General features: G+C 38.8%; 1 protein-coding gene across 1 annotated transcript in view; it reads left to right on the top strand.

The window, feature by feature from the left end:
* The window catches only part of MDGA2 (MAM domain containing glycosylphosphatidylinositol anchor 2), a 1,000,910-nt gene that overhangs the window by 666,667 nt on the left and 312,653 nt on the right, over nt 1-21,590 (top strand). The gene's annotated exons all lie outside the window — the stretch shown is intronic.

Below are 21,590 nucleotides of genomic sequence, written 5' to 3' on the forward strand. Positions count from 1 at the left end.
ATTGAATAGGTTTGATCATATTTTCTTAGTAAAAAAACAAGATTAAAATGCAATTGTAGCATAGAACATTAATCATTGTTATACAGTTTGTGTGATTACTTTAGGAGTTTCACAGATTTATCAATTTAATGGTTAATAAACATTTATTAAATCCCTATTAGAAGTAGATCTTTAGATTGTGAGATTATATCCATATCTATAAAAAATTAACCTATACTCAAGGATTCTATTGTCAGGTACTAAAAATAAAATGAATAAATTAATAGTCACATGATACAGTGTTTGGCAAGCATAAGCAAACGCTATAGAAATATTTGAAATATATAGTAACTTCTGGCACAGGTTATTAGGGAATATCTAATGACATTTGCACTGGGTCTTAGACAATGGGTAGAGTTGTCTAAGAGATTAGACAATGTCTTTCTCTAATCTCAATGAGATTAGAGAAAGACATTGGAAAGTCAGAGATAGTAAAAGGCAAAGTATAATTGAGGAGTTGACTTAAAAGGTGGGTTACTGAGCGATGTCCTGGTGTGGGTGCCACCAGAGGGTGTGGCGTGCTAGTGCTGTGACAGGTGGGTGCTGTCCCTCCATTCTGGAGTGTTTACAGTCACTGTGCAAGAGGAGCACATGCATCTGCAGGCCTCGCAGGCACGGTCCTGGGTGGGACAGAGGATGGACACTGATGCCTCTAAAGTTAACCCAGACATCCACATGGCCAAGAGGACTTTTCTACAGACAATGAAAATAAGGAAGGAAGCTAAGCATGCAAAGAAATAATATATGGAAATGAATAAGAAGAATAAATTTACAAATGGAATTATTGTGCCCTTCCTATTTTAAATATCAGTATCGGTGAAATGGGCCTCGTTCTAAGTCCTTATCTCATTGAGTAACTAGATTCTCTTCTCCCTCCATCCTAAATTTTAAAAGAAAGTAAAAACTTTACAAATCACCAATGTTTATTATTTCTGCTTTTTATTTTTTTGCTTTAAAACACTTGTTTTTCCAAGTAGTCATGAAAAAATGCTACCAAATCTTGCTATAATAATTGCGAGATTAGTTAAAGCATTGCAAAACTAACCTTAAGAGTCATGAATGCAATGTAGAATCTTTTATTCCATTATTTTATCAAGGACAGGAACTCACTAGAGAAAAATGAAGCATTGAATCTAGTTTGACCGCAGGATCATCCTCAGCTGTATTGAATCCATGTACAATGGCAATGTGTCCAGCATAGAATGCCTGTGTTGCTCAGGCACCTTTTGTAAAGGATGAACTCACTCCACAGCAAATGTATGCTCAGAAAAGTATTTGCTCTTTTCCATCCTAACAGTTTTTATTTGTGTTATTACAAAGGACCTAAAATTAATAAAGCCCTAAAATGCATTTCTCTAATTTATAATTTTTATCCCTTTAATTCATCTGAAATACATATTTTCATAGTCATTATATTACCAGGAAGCTCTCAGCAGTGTCATTCACATAATTTATAAAATCAAGTTTGACTATAACCTTACTGAATACAGAAATAACCTTGTCAAAGGGTCCTAGATTACACTGCAGGGAGAAAAACTGCTAAAATACTGTGAGGCATCTACTTTCTGCCACAAAGGGCAAGAAATACAGTTAAAGAAATATGGTTTTCTTTTTATTATATCAAAGAAATTTTTCTCAAGTGCTCTGAATTTGTAGATATTTGTAGTGTCTTAGATTAATTGTGTCATGATACAGTAGAAGTAGAACTCTAGGTTTATTTTCTCCCCATTCTTTTTCTGTAATGAAATCAAGACCCACAGACCGGGTTTTCTGAGGAAGCACAAGGATATACTGTGCATAGAATTCTCATTGCCATGTGAGAATATCTTTGGACCAAATGAAAGTATAGGCTTCATATGGGAAAAAAATTCCAGAAAGTTTCTGAGTTCATTATTTTATTTTTTAAAAATATAAAACACGTCAAAATAAACAATGTAGGTAACACTCCATGTAGATAACAAGCTCAGAACTGAAGGTAAATTTCATGTTTTAATATTTTCTTAGAATATTTATAAGTATAGCAGTGATGCTTTTTCTTAGACTCTTTAAAGAAATTGAAAGGTTGAGCAACATTTCTCCCAAGTAGTTGCTTAATACATTTGATAAGAAAAATATGTTGATTTCCTAGTCACATGATTGGTAGCCTGAGCTCAGGGCTTTCCCAAGTCCTGTTAGATAACATGCCATTCCACCTAAAGTTCCTGTTGTTGTGATTCACTGTATTCAGAAATGCCCACATTTCTTTCCTGTTGTGAATTGAACCTATGCTGAATGAGCTTGATTCATAACATGATCAAGATCAAGACATTATTGTATTTTGGTGTCCTGTGGTCATTTCAACTCTTATGCAGTGTTTTCATATTTCCTGCTTCAGGAAGAAAAGTTAGGCAGACCCCATGACCCTTCTGCTCATTCTTACAAATAGAGACTTCTACAGTACATTTAAATAACAAGCACACATTTATCAGTGTTTTGGATGCATGATCCAAAATACTATTAAAACTTCAAACCTGGCAATTCAAAATGTTCTCCCCTGACCAGCTTGGGTCCACTTTGGGATGGAGACCTGGCCCTATGGAAGCCTTCAGTAGGATTGACATTGTGAACTAGGTTCTCCCTCAGCCAACTTCAGCTTGGAAGAAGGTGCATTGCACAATTTTCTCCAAAGATATCCTTCTAATCAAATTTGGTCTCTGACCCATTATTTGTCTATATAGTCCAAGAATTATACTGTGTTTTTCACTACCTTTGAAAATTCTACATAAGAAAGTGTCTATTTTGCACTCACTGTAGAATTCTGTGGCTTCTATTCTCAGCAAAAGTGAGTCAGGAAAAGTCTATTCTATCATCTAATTTCACAAAAATATAAAAAAAAATTATTAGAATTTTCAAAAATTTTAGCTGATATTTTGAATTTTGATCTTCAAACTATACTCTAAATTTGACCATATCTTGCTACATCCACAGTTACCAACCTGTGTAAACTAATGATACGTCTCTCCTACTTTATTAAAATAGCCTTTTCATTATCTTTCCAGTCCAGCCTCTCTTATAAAAGGGGCTGTTTTTTTCACTTTTAACCTAGAAGCAGACTAGGTTTTCTACATGAAAGAGTGCAAGGTTTTACCGAGTTGATAATGGTGATGTTGTGTGCATGATTGGGGAGTGTATGTTGGGAGGTGGGTGTAGGTGTAGAGAATCTATTCCATGCAGTCATTCAGGCACCTCGGCTGATGATCCCTCTGCCATCTTCACCCTTTGATTACTAAGGTTGCTCTTAGTGTTACCTGCTTTCCTGTCAGCTGGAACAGGGGACATTTTTGTGGGTCAGGTATGCGTTAGATCCAATCACATTTATTAGCTAGATATTAGGCACCCAGTTACACCCTATGTTGTGAAGGCTGAGACATGTGTTCTTCCCGTGTGCCTAAGAATAAGAGGACATGGGTTGTTGTCAGTAGCTAATCCTCTCTGTTATATTCATGCAAGAGAATGTGATTGAAATCATCTTCTCCTGATCCTCCAATGGCTTCCCATCTCACCTAAAACGGAATTCAAATTTGTCATCATCATTTCACATCTCCCTCCTCTTTGCTCACTCTGCTTTAGACGTATTATCCCCATTGCTCTTTTCCATGGGTCAGGACAGACACATTTGCTGTTCATCCTGGAATGTTAATTTTAAAATACCATCTTCTGAGAAATGACTTTTCTGATTACTCCGTCTTAAATAGTGCACCCCTAAATCCCTTGCATGATTTTTTGTTTCTTCTTATCACATAACTGCCTGGAATTATTTTATACATATTTCTTTATTAGATGTCTTTATCTCTTGGGACCATATGGACAAAGAATATATATTTTGTCTTATTCAGTGATATATTGCTAGAACATAAGATTCTACTAGGCACTCAGTAGATAGTCAATAAATATATATTGAGTGAATGACATATATTTTTTATAAGTACACTGGCTTATATTAGACATTTCTTCTGGACACCTATCTCTCTTTCATAGCCTAAGTATGTACCAGATTATATGAAACAAAATTGGGAAAGTCTATATATGTATGAAATCATATTAAGTATTTGTGTGATGTGACTGGCTCATTTTAAAGCTGACATTGTTCTGATTATTCATTGCTGTGTGACAAGCCATCCCAAAGCAGTAGCATAAAACAATTTATTGTGCTCACAAATCTGGAGGTGAGAAGGCCAGCTAAAATAATTAAGGGTATCACATAAATTGCATTCAGGAGGTGGCTGGGACTAGAGTCATCTTTTTGCCTTTTTCATGTAAATATTTGGTGCTGGGACTAAATAGCTCAAACACAACTGTGCTCCTCTCTCTCTCTCTCTCTCTCTCTCTCTCTCTCTCTCTCTCTCTCTCCACACCTCCTCCCCATCCCCTCTCTCAATAGTCTCTTTACATGGTTTCTCCATATGATGGCCTCAAGATTGCCAGATTATTACAGATTCCTGGGTCCAGGATCTCAAGTGTTGTATGGGTTCTTCTAATCTAGCTTCTGAAGTCATTCCATCATCACTGCATTCTCTTCATCAAGATAGTGATAAAGGCTAGCCTGGTTCCTGGATGGAATCTAGTATCTCCACCTCCTGAAGGGAGGACTGTCAGACCATCTGCAGACATGCTTTAAGCCATCACATTAAGCAGCACAATGCACAAACTATATTATTCACGTCATACTTCCATGCTGCCTCAATTCTCATTTATATCTCTATTCCCCTCCTTTCTCCTTAATTTCATCAATCCATATCTTGTACCCATGACCTCTACAAAGTGACATTGTAAACAGGTTTATCTTTTAATTTTAGTATGATTCAAGCCTATATTTTGTTGGCTATGATCTGATTCCTAGAATGGAGAAATAAAAATATGTCAATATTGAAACAGATTTAACATTTATAGAAGAATTCAAAAGTATGTATTCAGTGGGGCATGAATTTACATCTTCCTAAATGCATACAAATATGCTATAACATCCAGGTACATCATAACTCCCTGTTCCAAAAGTGCTGATTTACCTCACTCTATTCAAGTGAAAATATTGATTGAAAATACTGATTGACTTGCCCTAACCAGTTTGACTCAGTGGATAGAGCATTGGCCTGCGGACTGAAATGTCCCAGGTTTGATTCCTGTCAAGGACATGTACCTTGGTTGTGGGCACATCCCCAGTAGGAGGTGTGCAGGAGGCAGCTGACTAATGTTTCTCTCTCATCGATGTTTCTAACTCTCTATCCCTCTCCCTTCCTCTGTAAGAAAATCAATAAAATATATTTTTTTTAAAAAAAGAAAATATTGATTGACTTAAAAATCTGAATTTTAATATTAGACATATTTGTTTAGGACTAATTTAATATAAATATACCAACTATTAGCATTCCCAACATTTCTAAATTATCTTTATTTAGGCTTATTACCGAACATCTTATAATTTAAAAATTCTTTGAGAAAAGACTTTGAGAGAGAAACCAAGATGGCGGCATAGGTAATCACCTATATTTGCTGCCTCTCACAACCACATCAAAACCACAACTAAACGGCAGAACAACTACCACCCAGAACCACGGGAAAGCTGGCTGAGTGGAAGTTCCACAACTAGAGAGGTGAAGAGCACATTGAGACCGGTAAGAGGTGCGGAAGGACGGAAAGTGCTGCACCTGGATGTGCTGCTTTTTAAACTGGGAGGGAGATACAAGCTCCTGCCTGCTCTGAACTCCAGTTCGAGGTGAGACTCTGGGGGACCCAGGCACATACGGGGAGAAACTGGACTGTCTGGCATCGGGACAGGAACGCGAGGGCAGCTTACTCTTAGAGGTGCTCACAGCGATCATTCTTCCTGCATGAGGGCACAGGACGCGGAGAACCAGGGACTTCTCCGGTTCAGGGCAGCCACTGCTGTTTGCTCTGCCCCGGTGATTCCCAGAGACCCCACCCTACCCAATTTACAACCCCACCCAAGCTGTGTGCATTGGCTTTTCATATGAATGGCCTGTTCTTTCACCTAAAACAAACTGCAGCTGGGTCAGAGAGTGTCGCCAGAGATTCAAAAAAGAAGGCCCACTGCCTGGCAGCAGCAGCAGCCTTGCTTCAAAGCTGGGCCTAGTCTGGGCACTTCTAAACCCAATACAAAGAGGAGGAATCTGCAGATCTCTCTGTAGCTCCTGCTGGGCGGCCCTAGACAGTAACTGACCTTGCACCTCCTTGGAGATCCAAGAGCCAGAGTATCCAGTGGTCAGAATGAGACTATATCGGATTACAACTCTTCACATCCACAAGAGACACACTCAAGGGGCAGACTCAGTGAGCACCAAAGCCCCACTGACGCAAGTCCTGCCCCATAAGGGTGGCTCTTGTGCAACAGATCTTCCAGTGTAGACAAAGCTGGTCATCTCAGCCAATTGGCCTGGAGGTCAGTTCCCCCAGCAACCAAGGGTTAACTACAACAAGACTGTGCACACAGCCCACAAAGGGGTGCACCAAAGCATCTACCTCAGGTGACTGGGGAGGCTGAGCCACTGGGCCCTATAGGACACCAACCACACAAGGCCTCTCTATCAACTCAAGGAGACTTAGCAGCTACCCAGTACATAGAAACAAACACAGGTAAGCAGCCAAAATGCTGAGACAAAGAAACAAGTCACAAATGAAAGAAATGGATGAAAGCAAATACTGGATATAGAGTTCAAAACCATGGTTATAAGGTTACTCAAGAATCTTCTAGAAACCTCAGAAAAATTTAGTGAGACCCTCAAGGATATGAAAAAGGACCAATCAGAAATTGAGCATACACTGACTGAAATAAAGATTAATATACAGAGATCCAACAGCAGACTAGAGGATCCCAAGAACCATGTCAAAGATTTGAAATATGAAGAAGCAAAAAACACCAAACGGAAAAGCAAAAAGAAAAAAAAATCCAAAAGTATGAAGATAGTGTAAGGAGCCTCTGGGACAACTTCAAGCATACCAACATCTGAATTATGAGGGTGCCAGAAGAAGAGAGAGAGCAAGATATTGAAAACATATTTGAAGAAATAATGACAGAAAACATCCCCTACTTGGTGAAAGAAATAGACTTACAAGTCCAGGAAGCACAGAGAACCCCAAACAAAAGGAATCTAAAGTGGACCACACCAAGACACATCATAATTAAAATGCCAAGGGCAAAAGACAAAGAGAGAATCTTGAAAGCAGCAAGAGAAAAACAGTTAGTTACCTACAAGGGAGTACCCATATGACTGTCAGCTGATTTCTCAACAGAAACTATGCAGGCCAGAAGGAGTGGCAAGAAATATACAAAGTGATGAATAGCAAGAACTTACAACCAAGATTACTCTACCCAGCAAAGTTATCATTCAAAATTGAAGTTCAGATAAAGAGTTTCACAGACAAGAAAAAACTAAAGGAGTTCATCACCACCAAACCAGTATTATATGAAATGCTGAAGCGTATTCTCTAAGAAGAGGAAGAAAAAGATAAAGATAAAAAATTATGAACAAAGTGACAACAAATACATATATATCAACAAGTGAATCTAAAAACCAAGTGAATAAAAAAATCTGACGAACAGAATAAACTGGTGAATATAATAGAATCAGGGGAACAGAAAGGGAGTGGACTGACAATTCTTGGGGGGAAGGGGTTGTGGGGGGTGCGGGAAGAGATTGAACAAAAATCTTACACCTATGGATGAGGACAATGGGGGGGGCGGTAAGGGCATGGGGTGGGGGTGGGAACCGGATGGAGGGAGCTATGGGGGGAAAAAGGAGGAACAACTGTAATAATATGAACAATATTTATTCTAAAAAGAAAAAAAGAAATAAAAAAGACTTTGAACTTTTGTGCCAGCCTGCTTAGGTAAAGTAAGAGTTATACACTGACGGAGCAAATGCTATGTACAAGGCTACCAGGAACACTATGTACTTTAACTTTTTAGTTATTCCAAAATATATAGGAGGTAAAAATATTATTCTTCCCATTTTAAAGAAAAGTAAAACTAAAGAAGGAATAATTAAATAACTTGCCCTAAATAAGCCTTATTTTAGCCTCAGACTTGAGATTCAAAACCCAAACAATATGGTTCCAGTGCCATTGTCTTCACCAAGGTACCATAGTGCTTTTCAAAATTTAGCCTAGTTTTTAAAAATATATAGCCCACCTCTCATCCTATCAAATTGAACTGACTAATGTTCTTTTCTATTTCCTCTATCTTTGTCTTGACAGAGATTTACTAGGGATTCTTTCTGGGCTCTGAATCAAATACATTTTTATACTTACGGAAAAAAATAACATCACCAACATTACTCACTCCTTCTAATTACACTGTTTCCCTCCCAAATATACACCCACTTTTGATTGAAGGAAATTATGTGTTTTGGTTAATCAGCATTTTATCTCCAGTTATGGTGGGCATATTTTGATTTAAAATTCTAATCAACATAGTGTTTATAGTTTATGATTTTCTAAAGAATACTGCATTTTAAAGGCATGACTTTTAAACTTTTACTGGCAGTCCTACAGATTATTGTATACTAGAGGCCTGGTGCATGAGATTCATGAACTGAGGGGATCCCTCAGCCCTGCCTGCACCCTCTGACAGGCTGGGACCCCTCAGGGAATATCTGCCTGCTGGCTTCGGCCTGATCTCTGGCAGTCAGACCTCCGTCTCTCAGTTTAGGTTTCTTGCAGTCCAGGACCACTCCCTCCTAACCACCCACCTGCAGCTCCCTGTGGGAGCTCAGTGACCACCAGGGGGCAGCTCCTTCATTGAGCATCTGCCCCCTTGTGGTCAGTGTACATCATAGCAACCGGTTGTTCAGCTGTTCAGTCGATTTGCATATTACACTCTTATTATATAGGATTAATTACAAGAGACCAATAGACAAAGATACACACTGATTGCAGAAATAAAGGAAAGTATAAAGGAACAAAATTAGTACCTATATTTATAAAAGTATGTTCATTCAGATTGTTGAATCTCAGAGTGAAGGCAGGGGTGGGTGGGTATGTGGGAAGAGATCAACCAAAGAACTTGTATGCATATGTGCATAACTCATGGACACAAAAAATAGGAGGGGTGAAGGCCTGGGGTGAGGGTCAGGGACTGGCTAGAAGAGGTCAAAGGGGGGAAAAAAGGTACATATGTAATACTTTCAACAATAAAGATTAAACAAATAAAATAAAAGTATGTTTATTGTTTAGGCTGAAATATATGTATCTTCAAGATATTGATCAGAAAGTCAATCCAAGTTCATTGGCAATTTTCCAGAAAGGATCAAATTTAACTTACAGTGCATTTCTAAATGGAAATTATTTGAGAGTTTCCAATTAGAGGGTAAGTGCAATTCTTCCCAGGCATTTAGATTCATCAAATTAAGTATTTAGTGATCAGTAACTTTTTTCCATAATATTTTATTAACAAAAACTGTATTGATGATAACTAAAATTTTAGAAAAACAACCTTTTAACATTCTCCACAAGCCAGAGTCTGCTGTGTGCAGGTCTCCCCATTATTCATGTAGATGAAGTGCTTTGTTTCTGGTTTCCCAACTTAATATTCTGTATTAATTATATCTCCCCAAACCACTAGAGACAATTTTATTATATTATGTTTTGTAGCTATGAAATGTTTTCATTATTATCCTTTTAAAAATAAATCAGAACTATGCAAAATCTAAAAATTATCAAATTCAATTAATTCTCATCTGAATATACATAGCTCAGTTTCCTTTTATAAATGAGATTTCAAGTAAAAACTGTGTAGATATCACATAATCTTATAATCACTTTTGCATAATGATATACAGACAGCTTAGTTATTTGTTTTTGTTTTATTAAAACTTAGATTGGGGATGGGGGTTGAGTGGAGGTAGGTAAAGAGAGAGGAAATAGGATATCTTTAATAGTATCAAAATAAAGTTATTAAAAATAAAAAAATAAAATCCCTACTAAAAAATAAAGAAAAAAACCCTATATTGGTCTGTTTGGTAGATATATTCCTTGCCATGTTTGCTTAAGCCAAAGGGGAAACACCAGTCAGTAGTAGTGCTTTAAAAGCCAATACCTGTTCCAGAAAAGAAGAACCTTATTCAACTAACATTATTTTTAAACTTCTTTTATCAGTCTCTTTGAAGGTGTTCTATAGTTTTTTTTGGTTTCTTTGTACCCCACAGTTGTAAAATGGGGCCAAAGCAATGATACTAACAATAATACTAAAAATAATAATACCTACTTCAAAAATGTTATCCTGTTGTTATTGCAGATGCTTATTTCCTAGGGCCACTGCTCACCATACTTAGTATGGGAGGGTTAAATGTTTTATGGGCTGTAGGTATAGGGAAGGGGATTGTGACCTGCTCTGGCTTTCTCTCTCTTTTTTTTCTCCTTTTTTTATTGTTTAAAGTATTACATATAGTAGTACATATATCTCCTTCCCCCCCCCCCCATTGACCTTTCTTGGCTCTCACATCATGAGTATGTAAATAGGCATCTGCTTACTCTTCTCTACAACCAAGAAATGGTAGCACACAAACTCTAAGATACGTTTGCTCTAATCATGTTAGGTTTTATACTATCAAATCGTCCCTTGATCTATGTCCATCTTTAGGTGTTTCTGGACATAATTACTCTCTTTTCTTGTTTACAAACTGACCCACACAAATGTATGATGTAATGCATGGCTCTATATAGATTTATACATATTAACATATAATTATTAGAGAACATTGAATTTTAAAACAGAAATCTATTCTTAAAAATTATCATGATTGTGAGCACCTGTCTCTGGGTTATAATAAACTCTGCTCATGAATCTCAGTTGCTCATCTGGTCAATGTCTTAGACGCTCCATTTACTAACACATCTCACCACATTTGTTCAAGTTTTCCAGCGTATTTTCTTATTTTGAAACCTATTTTTTTCTACTCTCACAATAGTAAGAACTCTTTTTCAGTCTTCTGTAATGTGCTCCTCCCCCAGGTCATCCATCGAAACCCACGGAGTTAGAGGTCACAGTCAGATGTACACAATGTTGTCATTCATGCCCCTCCCTATCCTATACAATCTCCTTGTTTCCAGTAGGATATCCTGCCAGGTTGTCCAAGGTGTAAAACCAAGGTGATAAAAAAGGATATTTCTGATGGCCTTATCAATTACCTTCCTAAACTTTCTCCTAATTATTCTGTTGTGTTTTTTTTTTGTGTGTGTGTGTGTCTACAGAGGGACTAAAATGTCATATTATAGCTCTTCTTTACATTGCTAACTTGACAAAAAACATTTTGAAGGATTATTTCTAGTGTGACACATTTTATTTCTTTTCACATTGACTATTAATTTCTTCTGACCAAAGTAAAACACTTAAAAAGAGAGGCATGTAATAGACTGTAGGTGGTCTATTATTTTGAAGTATATTTGGTGGGAGTGCTCAGAGTAGTTTACAAATGATGTTCACAGGGAATGAAAGGTTGTTTCCTCTTATTGGAAACCTACATTCAATGTCCTTGTGCTTTTGTTATAGTTTTAATAGATTATTGTCATACAGTGCCTGCTTGCTGATTATATAATCTGAGCACATTAAAGCACTATCTTAAAAATACAGTGCAATATATTACTTTATTTTAATATTAAAATGTAACAAATTATAGAAGTTATGTGTACAGCTTAATAAACTTTTCCAGAGTGAACACAATGTCACCAGCACTCAGATGGGGAAGTAAAGAATTAACAGCCCTCAGGAAACTTCCTCTTGACCCTCTTTCATGACCTCACTGAAATGTAACCCTATTCTAACTTTGGCCAACTTACATTAGTTTTGTTCTTTTAAACTTTCTATAAATGCAATTTGTGTTTAGATTATTGTCCCAATATTATGTTTGTAAGGTTCATATGCTACACTGTATAGCAAGAGTCCTTTAATTTTCATTGTAGTATAATAATCCACTGTATGAATATAACAAAATTATTATTTATGACTTTTGAGTTATTTCCAACTTGAGACTATTGTGTGAAGAATCCTTCTTTTAATATTTTTTGTACCAATCTTTTGGTAAACATATGGATGCATTTTATTGAATCTTAGGTTAAGAGAATATTAATGTCTACTACCCAACAATTTTCCAATTTACACTTCAACAAGAATTACATTTGTTTCATATCATTGTTAATATTTTATACTGTCTGTATCAGTATTTTATTTTTTATTTTTACCACTCTAGTTGATGTCATGAATCATACAGTGGTTTTAAATTGCATTTATTTTATGATGGATGAGTTGAGCAATTTTTCAAATACTTTTGACCATTTCATTATCCTTTTTTTTTAAAAGTGGACTTTTTAAGTCTTTGCACATTTTTCTCCCTTTTGGGTTGTATTTTTCTTTTTTTATTTGTACAATTCATTGATATGTCATTTAATTAGTATATTTATTGAAAAATATTTTATTGTACTTTGTGGCTTGCCTTCTCACAATATTAATGTAGTTTTATAATGAATAAAAGTTCTTCATTTTGATACAGCCTAAACTATTTTTAAAAAGTCAAGGTTAATGCTTTTTTTCTCATTAAAGCAATCTTTTTCTAATCTCAGATAATAAAAATATACTCATGTATTTTGCTAAAAGTTTTATTGTGTTACCTGCAACATTTGATCCTTAATTCATTTGAAAGTGATTTTAATTTATTTGAAATTGATTTTTAGTTCACAAGAAATTGGTTTAAAGTATGACTAAAGGTAAATTTTTTCAATTTTAATTTCAATTAACTCATCACCACTTATAGAATTGACCAGCCCTTCCCATTACAGTAGTCCCTCCTTATCTTCAGGACATAGGTTCCCAGACTCCCAGTGGATGCGTGAAACTGGGAGTTGAAACTGGATGATACGGAACCCTACATATACTATGTTTTTCCTATACATAGAGATCTATGATAAACTTGAATTTATGAATTACACACAGTAAGAGATTTAAAAAATATAATAATAAATTATAACAATTTACTGTAATAAAAGTTATGAGAATGTGGTCTCTCTCAAAACAGGTTATTGTACTCTACTCAACTTTTCACTTAAAGGAAAAACTTTATGGCTTCTCCTTGGCATATCGAATTGCCAGCATCACTACTCTTGTGCTTTAGGGGCATTATTAAGTGACTAGAGGTCTGGTGCACAAAATTCGTGCCCGGGGGGATGGTGGGTGTGTCCTTCAGCCCAATCTGCACCCTCTCCAATCTGGGACCCCTCGAGGGATGTCCAACTGCCCGTTTAGACCCAGTGGGATCAGGCCTAAACAGGCAGTTGGACATCCCTCTCACAATCCAGGATTGCTGGCTCCCAACTGCTCACCAGTCTGCCTGCCTGATTACCCCTAACAGCTTCTGCCTTCCAGCCTGATCACCCCCTAACTGCTCCCCTGCTGGCCTGATAGCCCCCAACTGCCCTCCCCTGCTGGCCTGATCTCACCCCCAACGGCCCTCCCCTGCTGGCCTGATGGCCCCCAACTGCCCTCCCCTGCTGGCCTGATCTCACTCCCAACTGCCCTCCCCTGCTGGCCTGATCTCACCCCCAACGGCCCTCCCCTGCCGGCCTGATCTCGCCCCCAACTGCTCTCCTCTGCTGGCCAATTTGGTTTTAATTGGTCGGTTTCTATGCCAGTCAGCGTCAAAAGCTCTGCCTCCTAGACAACCATTGGCTCCTCACACTTCACCCAGATTTTGTTCTGACAGGTCGGTTTCTATGCCAGTCAGCATCTCTGGGCCTATCAAGGGGCCTGATCAGAAAGGCAGGGCTGATCAGCAGCCCAGGTGGAGGCCTGGAGAGAAATGGAGGTGCGGCTGCTGACCAGGCCTGGAAAGAAAGAGGCAAGTGCTGATCAAAGCTGACACAGAGGTTACAGATCAGACCCTGCTTCTCTCTTCAGGCCTCTCTCCGGGCCAGATTCACAGCCCCCTCAGCATTCAGTGCTGGGTCACCCTGCTTCCAGCCGTAGCAGTCAGTGCTGGGTCACCACGGCAACCCATCACTGACTGCAGGACTGACTTCTGGTTGGTTGAGCCTCCCCGTCCTTGTGGATGTGAGGGACCTAGGGTTTTATATATTAGGATAATAACATTTAAACCTTTGTTTTTAATTTTTTCCTGATATATAGGTTTTTGCTATTACAATAATTTCCCCTTAACAGTTACCTTTTTTCCTATCATATTTAAAATACTAATTATTCTCTAAATTTTTAAAAGCATCGATTGGATTATTGATTTTAATGTTTTCCTTTTTCCTATATAAGCTTTAAAGGCTATAAGTATTCCTCTAAACATAGTATTGTTTCCCACAAGTTTTGATTTTTAATATTTTTATTATCATTCAGTTTAAAATATTTTCTAATTTCATCTGGGTTTCTTGTTTGTTTTTGTTTTGTCTTTCAAGGATTACTTAGACTTATATTGCTCCACTACCAAACACATGTGATTTTTAAAATTATATTTTTATTTTTAGCTTAATTTTATTATTATGACCAGAGTTTATTTTTCCTCTCTTTTAAAAAATTTCTTGAGGTGGGAGTTTAGATAATTTACTTGAGACTTTTAAAACTTTCTATTGTTGCCCTGACCAGTTTGGCTCAGTGGATAGAGCATCAGCCTGCGGACTCAAGGGTCTCAGGTTCGATTCCAATCAAGGGCATGTACCTTGGTTGCGGGCACATACCCAGTAGGGAGTATTCAGGAGTCAGCTGATTGATGTTTCTTTCTCATCGATGTTTCTAACTCTCTATCCTTTCTCCCTTCCTCTCTGTAAAAAATCAATAAAATATATTTTTTAAAAAACTTTCTATTGTAGACTTTTAGTGGTATAATTTTTTTTTTCTCAGCACCTTAACTCTTTTTGACAATTTTGATATCTTTTATTTTCAATTTCATTCGGTCTAATGGGAATTCCTTCTTGACCCATGGATTATTGTGAAATATGTTGAGTTTACAAGACTTGATTCTATTTTGGGTTAATTCTATTATGGTTTGAGAACTCACTCAGGATGACTTTAGTTCTTTAACATATATTAAGGTTTGTTTTATAAGCAAGATATATCTACTTTGCTATGTTGTATGGGCACTTGAGAAGAATGTATATTCTGCTAATTGGTGTAATGTTTATAAATGTCTATTTAATGCATTACTTTCTCTTATATTAACGTACCCTTTCTTGCTTCTCTTTGATTGAAGTTGGCATAATAAATATATATGTGTGTATATATATATTACTTGTATGTATTACATTTGAAATGAATTTCTTGTAGAAAATATATAGTTTTTATACTTTATTCACTATCCAATCTGTGTTTTAATTGATATATTAAATACATTTACATTGAATGCAATTATTGAAATGTTAAAGCTTAAGTCTGCCCCTTATCTTTTGTTTTCTATGATGTGTTTTCCATTTCTCTGTTTTCTTTTTTCCCCCATGCCTCCTGTGGCTGATATGAATATGAAAACATTGGCTTTTTGGAATATGTAGTAGCTGTACTTTTTCTTATTTCTCCCACTAAATATAACTAAATTTTCAAAGTTTCCATTTTTATTTAATTATAGTGTTTTTGCATATATCACTTTGTTCAGTTTAGAGTTTATCTCTTTTTTAATGTTTTTATTGATTTTTTAAGAGAAAGAGGAAGAGAGAGAGAAAGGAGAGAGAGACAGAGAGAGAGAGAGAGGGATGTGAGAGAAACATCAATGAGTTGCCTCCCACAATGAACCTGAACAGGGATTAAACCTGCAACCTTGGTATGTGCCCTGACCAGGAATTAAACTGGCAACCTTTCAGTGTACCAGACAGCCTCAACCAACTGAGCCACACTGGCCAGGGCCAGAGTTTCTTTTTATTTCTGGATGTTTTCATAGTTTTCCTAGTATGCTTAAGTGTGATTTTCTTTGTGTTTATCCTACTTGGATTTTTCTGAGCTTTTTTGAATATGTAGGTTTTAGTCTATTTTCTTTGCCTATTCATTTTTTCTTCTCCTTGACTCCATTTATACTCCACTTATATATGTTAGACTTTTTACTGAGTTTCAAATATATTTTATGCTTATTCCTGTCTTTTTCTCTTTTTTCTCCTCTTATTTGTGCTACACTGTTTCTTATTGGCCTGTCTTCTAGAACACCAACTCTGTATTCTATTGCTTCTAATCTATTATTAAATAGATTGACTGTGTTCTTAATTTCATTTATTGTAGTTTTCATTATAAAATTTACATTTGATTTAGTTTTATAGATTGCAATTACCTGGTAACAATTATAGAGGGTTTTTTAATTTTTTAATTAAGAAAAGATAAAGTAACTCAAAGTTCAGAAAGGTCTCTTTGTGGTGCCAAATGCTGACCAAATATTAGTGACCATCTTTAGAACTTTTTCCTAAATGATTTTAATGTGTTATCCAGCCTGGATAGGAGTTTTGGTATTAACTTATGTTAATGGCCATAGACAAATGAAGAAGAATGCAAATGTCTCATATTTTCCATATTTTCATTTAGCTACTCCCAGTATTTTATCTTATTTTGTTGAGCTTTTAATTATAGCTATTATAGCATTTCTTCCAGAACTCTACTGGTATAAAATTCTACAATACATCACCTGTATATTGAGTTGTGTGTTTACCACCCCAAGTCAAGTCTCCTTCCATCACCATTTATCCCCCTGTACTGTCTTCTACCTCCCCCCCTCTTCCCTCTGGCAATCACCATACTGTTGTCTGTGTCCATGAGTTTACTTTGTCCTGTCTCTTGACAGGTGTTTTTTTTAATTGACTATCACTTTATTTTATATTAAAAAATGGCTGAGGATTATCTTTTTAAAGAAATATATATTTATTTTCTAAAAAAAAAAAAAATGCCCAGCAGATACAGTCTCATTCTATCCAGGACTGAGCAGAGGCAAGGCTGGTTGGTAAAGCTCTGTCTCCTACTTGCCCCACTCCTAGCACCTCGCTCCTCAAAGCTTCCAACTGAATTCTGTGGCGATTCACCGGTGCTCTCTGCTTTGATCTTCAGCTCCTGCTATAAGAAAATGACTTGATAGAAAAGTGGCTGTAATATCTTAGCTCACCCTTTTCCACGTTTTTTTTCTGGAATTTTGAACTCTCAAGTTCAGTTTGCCTGAGCTTGATACTTTCACAAAGACATATTAAATCTAAATTAAAATTATTATTTTTTTCCATGGGAGTGATGGTTAGCTGCAAGCAACTCAGTAAAAGTCAGAAACGGACATCTGATTTAATAGACTTTTAACAGAAATGGATTTGTAGCTATATAGACTCAATTTATACTTGAGTATTTGAATAATGATAATAGAAAACAGAAAACACAAACATCACAAGTAATTAAAATAGAATAACTGAGTAGCTTAGTTTTGTTAATTTTCCCACCATAAATTTGATGTTCTTTAAGTTCCTACAGTTAAAGGAAACTTTTGTTACCTCTTCATTTTTGAGGAGCAAAAAATGTAATAGAATATGATACAATTCCCAATCTGATATATTTTATGGTAAAGTTGTTAACAGTAGCATAATTTTGCATATAATGATCAAAAGCATGGAAACAATAATTGTCAAGTGGCTAAATCATGCAAATAATGAGAAGAATTAATGGGAGCAAATAATTAAAAATTTAAATTAAGCAAAAAATTCATAGTTTTCTCTTTCCTAATTAGCTATGTCTTAATTGCAGGCACTGTGAAATAAAAGTATGTTAATGGATTGTATCTTTCCAGTGATAATTTAGGAACTGTTCATAATTACCAGTTAATAGGATATAGCATTGTGGGTAATGCAACCATTTTATTTAAGGAACACATAATTTATAAATATAAGCTCAAAATAGTAGTCCCTTACCTAATAAACTCTGATATGTGTGAATGTTATAATTTTCTAAAAGCACTTTGTGTCCAAATTCTCTGCCTACTTTCCCTGACCCTGTAGTAAAATAACCCAAAAGAGCAAACAGTGTGTAAGCTCAGAGACTGCATTAATGCATGGGTAATATATTTTTATAAAATGTTTTTGTGGAACAATATTTAAAATATAACTTGACTTGAAAATATTATATTTTTACTAGAGGCCCAGTGCATGAAATTCATGCACTTGGGGGGGGGTGGTCCCTCAGCCCAACCTGCACCCTCTCCAATCTGGGACCCCTTGGGGGATGTCCTAAACAGGCAGTTGGACATCCCTTTCACAATCCGGGACTACTGGCTCCCAACTATTTGCCTGCCTGCCTGATTGCCCCTAACCGCTTCTGCATGCCAGCCTGATCACCCCCTAGTCACTCCCCTGCCAGCCTGATCAATGCCTATCTGCTCCCCTGCTGGCCCGGGCATCCCCAACTGCCCTCCCCTGACAGCCCGGTCACCCCCAAATACCCTCCCCTGCATATTCCCTCTTTATTAGATAGGGTTTTTTCTTTAACATATTGGACAGCCCTAACTGGTTTGGCTCAGTGGATGGAGCAATGGCCTGCAGACTCAAGGGTCCCAGGTTTGATTCCAGTCAAGGGCATGTACCTTGGTTGGGGGCACATACCCAGTGGGGAGTGTGCAGGAGGCAGCTGATCAATGTTTCTCTCTCATAGATGTTTCCAGCTCTCTATCCCTTTCCCTTCCTCTCTGTAAAAAATCAATAAAATATATATATTTTTTAAAATATTGGACAGTGTACCTGCCATGGTCTTGACAAACCAGTAAAAATGTAAACCCAAACTAAAAGTGTCATAAAATAAACTCCTTAAACAGGAATTTAATGAGACCTTGGAAAGGTGATATCATGTGGTTGTTTCTTCCTTTTTTCCTTCTCTTTCTTTTTCTAGATGTTTCATCTTTAGTCCTTTCTTTTTTTCTCCTTTTATCCCTTTTCTGTCCTCTCTTTCTCTTAACTTTTCCATTGGTAGAATCGTCAGTACTTGAATCTGTCTTGCTTCCAGAAGACGAAGAAGAGGGAAACACAAGGTCATCTGAAGAAAAAGATGATCTATGATGGGATCGGTGGTGTTTCTGGTTTTGCTCTTTTCCCAGTTTGATTGTCATTTCTGCTGGCCCCGGCATCTTCAGGACTTGTGCGTGGGCACTTCTTATTCATGTCTACAAAACCTCCCTGCCTTGGTGAAAACTGTAGGGGAAAAGGCCTTCCTGGGTGGGCTCAAGCCCTGCCCAACGTGCTGAGGAACCAGGGTGGGGAGCACTCTGCACCGCCGCTGCAGAGCCAACCTCTGGACCACGGGGTACTCTCCAGTACTGTAACTGCAATGTCCAGGTTTGCCTTCAGAAATTAGTTATAAGTTTCTTCCGACGTGAAACCCTACCTCAGACATTTCCATGTGGTTCCTAAAGATTTTAAACAAAACCCATTTACCTCCCTAACCTGGTCAGAAGTTTGTACCCAATGGGAGAGGTTTGCTGGGTAGCATCGCCCAGATAACCCCCTCCCCCACATCTCCAATCACTCGGCTGGGGGCCAGGGAAGTTCCAAGGCTGACACTTCTAGGCTGCCATTGGGGCAGGATCACTTGCCCAGTCACAGGCGCTTCTGAGGCTGAGACCCTGAGGCTATAGGTGTGTGTGTGGGGAGGATCACTTCGTGGGGGTGCGGGCGCCTCCCAGCCAGACACCCCAGGCTGCCGCTGGGAGGGGATCACTCAGTCGGGGTGTGGTTGCCTCCCAGCTGGACACCCCAAGCTGCTGCTGGAGGGGATTGCTCTGTGGGGGTGCGGGCACTTCCCAGGCTAAGACCCAAGCCTGCAGGTGTGTGTGTGTGTGTGTGTGATCACTCTGTGGAAAGTGAATTTGTTTTTGTTTTTTATAAAGGGTCAAGGGAGCCTCTGGGCAGCATTGTGCCAGGCCTCTTATGCTGCCGGCTCTCAGTAGCAGCCCTCCCTAAGACTGGAGGACTCTGGCAGGGCTGAGAAGACTGGGCACTGCCATCTTGTGGCTATGGGTGCCACCAGTTTTGTTGTGGAGTGACGGTTAATTTGCATATTACTCTTTTATTAGATAGGATGAGTTTGATACTTACAGATATCCTTTCATTAAGTGGTTATGGGCTCTGTTTCATTGTCTATAGATTAAAGACAATCTATATAATAAAAACCTAAGCGACCTTTATGGTGGAACGACCAGAATGACCTGTTGCTATGATGCGCACTGACCACCAGGGGCCAGACACTCAACACAGGATTTGCCCCCTGGTGGTCAGTGTGCTCCCACAGGGTGAGCGCCACTCAGCCAGAAGCCGGGCTCACGGCTGGCCAGTGCAGCGGCAGTGATGGTAGCCTCTCCCACCTCCATGGCAGCGCTAAGAAGCAGTGAGCAGGTGGGAGGTAAGGAGCAAGGGGTCCTGGATTGCGAGAGTGTGCAGGCCAGGCTGAGGGCCCCCACCCCCAGTGCACAAATTTTGTGCACTGGGCCTCTAGCCTTACCTAATAAATGAGTAATATGCAAATTGACTGTACCTTTGCTACACCCATAAGCCATGCCCACCAGCCAGGCCCACCAGCCAATCAGGAGCAAATATGCAAATAAACCCAACCAAGATGGCTACAGCCACAGAGAGCAGGAGGGAGGCTTGGTTTTCCCTGGCAACAGAGGAAGACAAGCTTTCTGCCTGCCCTTGCCAGCCTAGGCCTCCAATCAAGGCTACAAAGTTTCAATTATAGAAGGTAAATAAATCCAAACAGAAATGGCGGCAGCCACTGAGCTGGAAAGAGCGGGAGGCAAGGGTTGCCCCCGGCAATGGAGGAAGCTACGCTTCTGCAGCCCTGGTCAGCCCAGGCCTCCACTTAAGGCTACAAAGTTTCAATTATATTAGATACATAAGTCCCAACAGAAATGGCTGCTTCCATGGAGCGAGCAGGAGGCTTGGCTCTGCTCCAGGCTACAAAGTTTCAATTGTAGAAGGTAAATAAATTCCAGATACCAAGGCCTCCACTTGGGTCGCCAGGGGGTGTGGCTTGCCTGCAAACCACCACAGGCCCCTCTCACAGGCTGCCCCACGCCCCAAGGGAACCCCCATCCTGATCTGGGACACTCTTCAGGGCAAACCAGCTGGCCCCCACCCCTGTACCAGGCCTCTATCCTATCTAATAAAAGAGTAATATGCAGATTGACCGTCACTCCAACACACAAGATGGCTGCCCCCATGTGGTCAAAGATCCTGCCCCCATGTGGACACAAGATGGCCACCACAAGATGGCCACCACAAGATGGCCAGCAGGGAAGGGAAGTTGGGAGGCACCAGGCCTGCAAGGGAGAGCACTTGAGAGGAACCAGGCCTGCAAGGGAGGGCATTTGGAGGCAATCAACCCTGCAGAGGAGGGCAGTTAGGGGTGACCAGGCCAGCAGGGGAGGGAAGTTGGGGGCAAACAGGCTGGCAGGGGAGCAGTTAGGCATCAATCAGGCTGGCATGGGAGTGGTTAGGGGGTGATCAGTCTGGCAGGCAGAAGCAGTTAGGGGAAATCAGGAAGGCAGGCAGGCGAGCAGTTGGGAGCCAGCAGTACTGGA

This window comes from Eptesicus fuscus, chromosome 2 (genome assembly GCF_027574615.1).
Source record: "Eptesicus fuscus isolate TK198812 chromosome 2, DD_ASM_mEF_20220401, whole genome shotgun sequence".
NCBI lineage: Eukaryota > Metazoa > Chordata > Mammalia > Chiroptera > Vespertilionidae > Eptesicus > Eptesicus fuscus.